Source organism: Plecotus auritus (genome assembly GCF_963455305.1).
Source record: "Plecotus auritus genome assembly, chromosome: 2".
In the NCBI taxonomy this organism is placed as follows: domain Eukaryota; kingdom Metazoa; phylum Chordata; class Mammalia; order Chiroptera; family Vespertilionidae; genus Plecotus; species Plecotus auritus.
In genome coordinates this window covers 160,419,560-160,428,524 of record NC_137771.1, presented here as the reverse complement: position 1 = coordinate 160,428,524, position 8,965 = coordinate 160,419,560, and positions in this window count along the sequence as shown.

Below are 8,965 nucleotides of genomic sequence, written 5' to 3'. Positions count from 1 at the left end.
AAGTATCTATGTAAATAAGGCATTGGGAGTCAGGATGTTGCCTTGTGGGTGTTAGGGCTGAGACTCAGAATAGGATTTAAGTCCTAGTGGGGAAAGGGAGTGTGGATTAGACATCCAAGCAGCTACTCAGTCATGCAGGTTGTGCAAACATAACGATGGGGTTAGCACTCCTCCCAGAGCACTGCGGAAAACCCACCCTTGGTCTAGCAGGGACGTCAGGATGTACTTTGCTAAACTGGTGGCCAGGGGAGATCAATACATTTAATATATGACTTGAGAAGATACTTTACACGCATTCTTCAGAATCAGAATCAACTTTTAATGCTAAAATCTGTCTGACCTAAATGCCATCGTTACACTCTGTCATGTTCATCTAATGAGAATAGGAGGAACAGAGGTAGAACAGTGGTGGGGTCTTACCATTAGGACATGATCATCTCAGTTGTTCCTTCAGTAATGTCTGCCTCCATAATGAATGGTCACTGGGTCCAGAATGATCTCAATATACATCCAAGTCCTATAAGTATCAAGTTTATGGAATCCATGTAGGACATGAAAGCAAATGTAGGCCTAAATAGGTAAGCAGAATCAGGGACATCAGAGAGTCAGCAAGCATAGCATGAACAGATTAACTCTCATGCTATGCTAGAAATGCTCTGACAGAAACAAGATTCTAGGAAAAGTTACTTCTAGATGCAGAGAGGTAATGGATTAGATCTCAGTAGTTTACACAAGACCCTCTCCTATCATATTTATCTGCTTCTTTTAAGAGCAGTTATTAACATTTATTGAATGCCGGCTATGCCAGAATTTATCTGGGTGCCAGGAATAAAATATGAGAAAATCATGGTCTCAATCTAATTGGGACCTCAAGCTCTTATATTGGGAAGAAAGTATTGGGAGAAAGAAAGGAGGGAGAGGCATTGTATGAATGAGAATAACATGGAAAAACTTTCCACCTATAACTTAAATTGCTTGAATCTTAATAACTACTGTCAGGATAAATGCTTTAAATTTAAAATACATTTAATTCTGTTTTTTTCTTTTAAAGGATTTACATTAGATATCACCTAACATGTTGACACAAATTTATGGAACACACATGCCATGTAATTTCTAATTAGGATATAAATTGTTATTCTTAAAATTTATTATTTTACCATCATTCAAGAAACAACAGAGATATATGTTCTTTTTTAATTTTTTATTTATTGACTTTTAAATTTATTTTTAATCCTCACCTGAGGATATGTTTTTATTGATTTAGAGAGAGAGGAAGAGAGAGAGAGAGAGAGAGAGAGAGAGAGAAATGTCGATTGGTTGTCTCCCATATGTTGCCCCTCCCACTATCGGGGATCAAACCCACAACCTGGATATGTGCCCTGACCAGGATTCGAACTCTCAACCCTTAGGTGCATAGGACAATGCTCAACTAACTGATCTACACTTGCAAAGGCTATTTATTGATTTTTTGAGAGAGAAAGAGAGAGAGAACCATCAATTTGTTGTTCCATTTCATTGGTTGATTCTTGTATGTGCCCTGATAGGGGATCAAACCCACAATGTTGGTGTATCAGGACAGTGTTCTAACCAACTGTGCTATCCAGCCAGGGCCAGAGGGATATTTTCTGTGCTCCTCTTCTTTGGGAGTTATTAATTAATTCAGTTTTACTATATATTATGTTAATGTACCTTTAGAAAATATTTCTAGCCCTGGCCAGATGGCTCAGTTGGTTGGAGTGTCGTCTCATACACCAAAAGGTTGCAAGTTTGATTCCCCGTCAGAGCACATAACTAGGTTTCGAGTTCAATCCCTGGTTGTGGTGTGTAGGGGAGGCAACCAACTGATGTTTCTCTCTCTTCCTTCCTTTCTCTCTAAAATCAATTAAAAAAATATTCTCAAGTGAGGATTAAAAAAAAAAAAGAAGAAAAATTGTTAACTTCAGAGAGTTTTTTTTTTTTTAAGCTTTCTTTTAAGGTTGAGCCTAATGTACTAACAGATTTCTTAAAGAGATCTGGAGATTAAATATCAGACAGTGCTCATGTGTAGGAGGTGAGTTCTTAGAATGATTTGGGTTTGGAGGAGGAGGAGTGCAGTGCTTCACTTCCCTCAAGGTTATTTTTCTCACTAGAGAGAAAAACAATTGTTTTATGTAGCCATGTTTTATCATTTGTAATTGTGCATTTGATCGCTCTGCCATACTAATCTATTAAAATATGTTAGAACACTTTTCAACTTGTATTTTTATTCAGGTGTTTTTTGTTTTGTTTTTTTTGTAGGAAAAAAGCATGGATTTTGCTGTTCTCACTGATAACATTTTTTAATATTTTAATTATTATTACCCATTAGGCAAGGTTATTTATTTATTTATTTTTGTTAATTCTCACCTGAGGATATTTTTCCATTGATTTTTAGAAAGAGTGGAAGGGAAGGGGAGAGACAGAGAGAGGGAAACATTGATGTGAGAGGGACACATCAATTGGTTGCCTCCCACATGCGCCTGCAACTGAGGTACATGCCCTTGACTGGAATCGAACCCACTGCCCTTCAATCTGCAGGCCGATGATCTATCCACTGGGTCAAACTGGCTAGGGCTAGGCCAAGTTATTTTGATGGGCAAGTTTACTTTGTAGTATGCCTCTAATTTATATCTTTACTAGAGGCCCAGTGCACTAATTTGTGCATGGTTGGGGTCCCTCGGCCTGGCTGGCGATAGGGGCTAATCGGGGCCACGGGAGGTTGGCCGGCTGTAGAAGGTTGGCTATGGGAGTGCACTGACCACCAGGGGGCAGCTCCTGCATTGAGTGTTTGCCCCCTGGTGGTCAGTGTGGGGCATGGTGACCGGTCGACCAATTGTTCAGTCGTTAGGTTGCTTAGGCTTTTATATATAGATTGCCTTATTGGCAGTGAATGGTGTGCTTTCTGGGCATACTGAGTGGATGAGATGGCATTCCAGAGGCAGAGGTGTTGAGACTGTTTAATTTTCTCACAGGCAGATTGTGTCAGGGATTCCCAAGACAACTCCCCAAATTTGGTAATTCATTAGGAGAACTCACAGGTCTCGGCATATGATCACACTCATGGCCATTTATCACAGTGAAAGGATATATACAAAGCAAAATTGGTAAAGGGAAAGGCACTCAAGGTGAAGTGTGGAGAGCCTTCTATGAGCCTTCTCCCAGTGGAGGTGCACAGGATACACTTAATTCTGCCAGCAACGAACTATGACAGGTGAGAAATGTCTACCAGGAACTCTGGCCTGAGCCTAGGCCTCTAGGGTTTTGACTGTGGGCTGGCCATGTAAGCACATAGTGCCTGTGTGACGGGCTCTAGTCACTGAAATTCCAGACTCTCAGAAGGAGAGCAGGTGTTCAGCATAAACCACATTGCTTGTGCAAACAGAATAGATACGGTGAGCTGCTGTTGTCATTTAGGGCAAGTTTTCTAATCAAGGTCCCAGATGCCGGCCAATGGCCACTCTTACAAGCAAACCTTTCTAAGCAGTTGCAGGTCTGCTAGGTTAACTCTTTCCTGCATTTAAGTAAAATATTTTTTTAAATGAAAAGGTTCTCATCTGTATTTATTATGAGATTGTATACTTGTAGGAAAGTTGTATTCCAGGTTCTGCTCTAATTACAAATGATTTCTGTGGAGATTTTTGAGAAAAGTGGGATAAACCTGGTTTAGTCATGTTAATGGAAAATGGCAAAACTAGAATTCTTTATAAATTAAATTTTGGGGGGTTAACAAAACTATTTAGTTTTCAAGTGTACAATTCTATGATACGTCATCTGTATATTGCATTATGTGTTTACCACCCAAAGTCAAATCTCCTTCTGTCACCATATATTTGAACCCTTTACCCTCTGTTATCCCTTATACCATGTCCCTCTGGTAACCACCATATGTTGTCTGTGTCTATGAATATCAGTTTTACATCCTACATATGAGTGAAATCATATGGTTCTTAGCTTTTTCTGACTTATTTAGTTTAGCATAATATTCTCAAGGTCCACCCTGTTGTTCCAAAAGGCAGTAGTTTATCTTTTTATGGCTGAGTAGTATTCCATTGCATATATGTACCACATCTTCTTTATCCAGCCCTCTATCTCAGGACACGTTGGTTTATGTTCAAGAAGGTTATAATCAAAGCTGCTGCATCAGCTCCCTATAATGAAGTGCAGGGTCTCTAGAGGGCAATTCAATAAATGTTAGTGATTGAATGGGTAGGAACAGCAGATCCTAGGTTGACAAGGTGAGCCCTGGCATATTTAGCTGGAGTTGAGTAGAGCTAAGTACTGGAATATTCCCACCAACCTCTTTACTCACCCTCCTCCATAGGCTGGACAATAGATTACAAAATATGTTTTTTGTGGTTACTTTTAGAAAGGAGTAATGCCTGAGGTAGAGCACTCGGTAGTTTATCTGATAGGCAGGATCTCATGGGGGCAGGGCATAGAAGGAGTAGTTGAGCCCAGAGTGTAATGCCAGATGGTCTTCATGCTATGATGTACCCCTCTACTTCTTCAACCAACACAAGCTAGGGCCTAAATGTTCACTCTTCTCCCTGCTATACATTATTTGCCAAGGTAACTAACTGATTTTACCATGATAATAGGAGCTCACAAGTGCATATTATAAATACAGAAGCATTAAAAAAAAGATAAAAACAAATAAAAAAATCATGAGTAATCAGAGTGAATGGATGTAGTCGACAAAGAATCCTATCTAATAAAAGAGTAATATGCAAATTGACCGTACCCCCGCTGCACCCACAAGCCATGCCCACCAGCCACGCCCACCAGCCAATCAGGAGGGAATTTGCAAATAAACCCAACCAAGATGGCTGCAGCCACAGAGAGCAGGAGGGAGGCTAGGGTTGTCCGCGGTGATGGAGGAAGCCAAGCTTCTGCAGCCCTGGCCTGCTTTGGACTCCGCTTAAGGTTACAAAGTTTCAATTATAGAAGATAAATAAATCCCAACAGAAATGGCTGCCGCCACGGAGTGAGCAGAAGGCTTGGCTCCGCTCCAGGCTACAAAGTTTCAATTGTAGAAGATAAATAAATCCCAGATCCCAGGGCCTCTGCTTGGGTCACCGGGGTGGCATGGCTGGCCTGCAAACCACCACAGGCCCCTCGCCCAGGCCGCCCTATGCCCCAAGGGAACCCCCACCCTGATCCGGGACACCCTTCAGGGCAAACCAGCTGGGCCCCACCCATGCACCAGGCCTCTAGCCTATCTAATAAAAGAGTAATATGCAGATTGACCATCACTCCAACACACAAGATGGCTTCCCCCATGTGGACACAAGATGGCCACCACAAGATGGCCAGCAGGGGAGGGAAGTTGGGAGGAACCAGGTCTGCAAGAGAGGGCAGTTGTGGGCAATCAGGCCAGCAGGGGAGGGCAGTTAGGGGTGACCCGGCTGGCAGAGGAGGGAAGTTGGGGGTGACCAGGTCTGTAGGGAAGGGCAGTTGGGGGGGACCCATGCCTGCATGGGAGAGCAGTTGGGGGATACCAGGCCTGCAGGGGAGGGCAGCTAGGGGTGACCAGGCTTTCAGGGGAGGGCAGTTAGGGGTGACCAGGCCTTCAGGGGAAGGCAGTTAGGGGCAAACAGGCTGGCAGGGGAGCAGTTAGGCATCAATCAGGCTGTCAGGGGAGTGGTTAGGGGGTGATCAGGCTGGCAGGCAGAAGCGGTTAGGGGCAATCAGGAAGGCAAGCAGGCGAGCAGTTGGGAGCCAGCAGTCCTGGATTGTGAGAGGGATGTCCAACTGGCTGTTGAGGCCCAATCCCAGTGGGTAGTTGGACATCCCTTGAGGGGTCCCAGATTGGAGAGGGTGCAGGCTGGACTGAGGGACACCGCCCCCCCCCCATGCACTAATTTCGTGCACCGGGCCTCTAGTCTTATATAATAAAAGGGTAATATGCAAATTGACCCTAACGGCGGAATGACTGAGAATGACCATTCGCTATGATGTCCACTAACCACCAGGGGGGCAGATGCTCAATGCAGGAGCTGCCCTTGGTGGTCAGTGCACTCCCACCGGCAGAGCTCCACTCAGTCACAAGCCGGGCTGATGGCTGCGAGCGCAGCGGTGGTGGTAGGAGCCTCTCCTGCCTCCTTGGCAGCGCTAAGGATGTTTGACTGACAGTTTAGGCCCACTCCTCTGGGGGAGCGGGCCTAAGCCATCAGTTGGACATCTCCCAAGGGCTCCTGGGCTGCCAGAGGGATGTCTGACTGTCAGCTTAGGCCTGATCCCTCAGGAAGTGGCCCTAAGCCGGCAGGTGGACAACTCCTGAGGGCTCCTGGATTATGAGAGGGCACAGGCCAGGCTGAGGGAACGCCCCTCGCCACCCCAGTGCATGAATTTTCATGCACCGGGCCTCTGGTTTAAAATAAAAACAGTAAGTATCCTCAGAAATATAAGGGAGAATATGGGAAATATGAAACAAGAAACTTCAAAGAAGATTTGGAGATATTAAATATCAATATAATATTGTTGAAGTAAAGATCACAATGAACAGATTTAATAATTGAATAGCAGAATAAATATATATTGCCAAAGAACAAAATAGTGAGCTGGATAATCAGGTAGGAATCTTCTAGGAAAGCATTAGTCAAATAAGATAAAAAGATATTAAGAACTATGGGGGATAGAAGAGGGAATGTTAATATATTATTGGAATAACTAAAATAGATAAAGGAAAGTTAGATTTCAAAAAATAATTATTGAAAATTTCCAGAATGAAGGATGTGAGACCTTAGTTTGGAAGGAATCATACAACAGAATAGATGAGAGAAACGACACCTAGACATATTAAATTAACATTTTAGAGCACTAAGTTAAAAAAGCAAATGCTAAAAGTTTCCAGAGGGTAAATGTAAGTCAACTACCAAGCAATAAAAGTCAGACTAAATTTTCTGAGCAATAGCACTGGACGAATGAAAAGAATAAAGTAGCATTTTTAAAGCGCTGAAGAAACATTAAGCTTAGTAAATTTCACTGTTGACTAAATAAGCAATGACATACAAAAGCATATTCTAACAATCTAGAACGAAAACTCTAGACCCCTGCTAGTCAAAGTGCTAGTCCAAGAATAGTTTATCTATCTAGTTGAGATAAAGAGCTTGTGCAAGAATATAAATCAATACACTGCTTCTTTTATTGAGAAAATCTTGCTAAGAAAAAAAAGTCAGCTGGACTAAACGGTGTACTTACTAATTCAGTAGATTCACACTAGGACAAGCTGTCAACTCTCTCTCTCTCTCTCTCTCACACACACACACACGGACACACACACACACACACACACACACACACACACACACACCAGTTTGTAGATCAAATTTTGAGTAGCAGTGCTCCAGATGATATCATTATGGGGTGGGTGTGAGGTGGAGGTGCCCAAGACCATAGGGACATGGCAGTGAACGTCGGAGAGAAGACTTAGATATAATAAATTTTAAAACTTAATGGTGAAAAATAAGCATAAATGTGAATCTTATTAAACTAGGCTATCCACCATAGGAATAAAAATAGTATGTATATCTTTTAAAATAGAATAAGAACCTTGAATTCTTGGATAGCCAGGTTGATGGAGACTCAATATGGTGCCCACCTGCCAGCGCTGTTGGGGGGCGGGGTCGGGGAGAGCTCAGAAAAGGAACAGTGGCCTCTGCCAGCACTTCTGTCCTGGAGAAAGCTGCCCCTCCAGCTCTCACCCTGATGACAGACAATGCGATTCCCCCCTGTGTCCATGGTGCCGTTCAAGCTGCTGTGCCACTGCTGGAGCTCAGAGCGAGTAAGTCCAAGTCATGGGAACATTTGCTCCAATTCTCAAGACCTGTGAGAGTCCAGCTTTGAGACTGACACCTCCCTCAGGAGAGGTAAAGGACCCACGGTTCAGATTGAGCACTAAGATGACCACGACTAGGGTTTTCCTAGAGTGAGGGGACAGGAGACCCTTTACTATGTATGCTTACCGGCATCTCAGAAGTGCCTGTGAGTCCCAACAGAATCAAAGGAGAGAGCAGGTCGACCCCGGCCCAGATGGAATCCAACAAAATGTGGGCAAGTGGAACAGGATCCTGGGATAGGTGTGGACCTGGCTGCAGGGCAGGGAGCTTCATGCCCAGATCCGACACAGGCCCTGGGACCACCCCAGCTTTATTAAAGACACTTTTCATAAACAGTCATGGTATTTCAGGCAGGGCATGGGCAGACAATCATTAACAGTATTCAACTTTCAAACTTCTTTCTTCAATGGACTACCAAAATCAGAAAGCCATCATCAAATCCAATGAAGTCTTCATCTGATGCTCTGAACAGGGAAAGTTTAGAGTGAGGGCTGACATTTCACATTAAGCATGTTGTTTAACAACTTTACACAAGTCAATCCTGACTTTCAGGAAATGAGATGAAATGACAGAATTATCAATCTGTAGATCCACACTCTAAAAAGGAACTGCTGCTCTTTTGAGGGATGCCATTGCCATGGTGACATTGGGAAGTCCAGATTACACATCATACTAGTAACCAATTTTTTTTTTTTGGGGGGGGGTGGTCAGGCCCAACAGGTCTCTGGGCTTAAGGGAGTCAAGTCCATTCTTAAAGTGGAGAGGGAGAAAAGGATATAGTTTTTTCCATACCACAAAGTGTTTGTGCCAACGTGGCTAATGTGTGTCAACATCATCAAGGGATCCCTCCTCCCAGGAACCAAGAGGAAGTCTCTCAAAACTAGAAGGGAAAGGTGTTTTTTTTCCCCATGCCAATTCAGCTTTGGAAACATTATATTAGTACTATATGTCCTTCTCCAAAAAACAACAGTAAAATGTTCTGTGCGCTAACAACATAGCTTAAAAAAAAGTAAAACAAAATTCTGCATTTTTATAAAACTTGATAAAAATGGTATTTCAAGCTGTACAGTCACCAGAAATATACAGTTATCAAAAATGCACACACT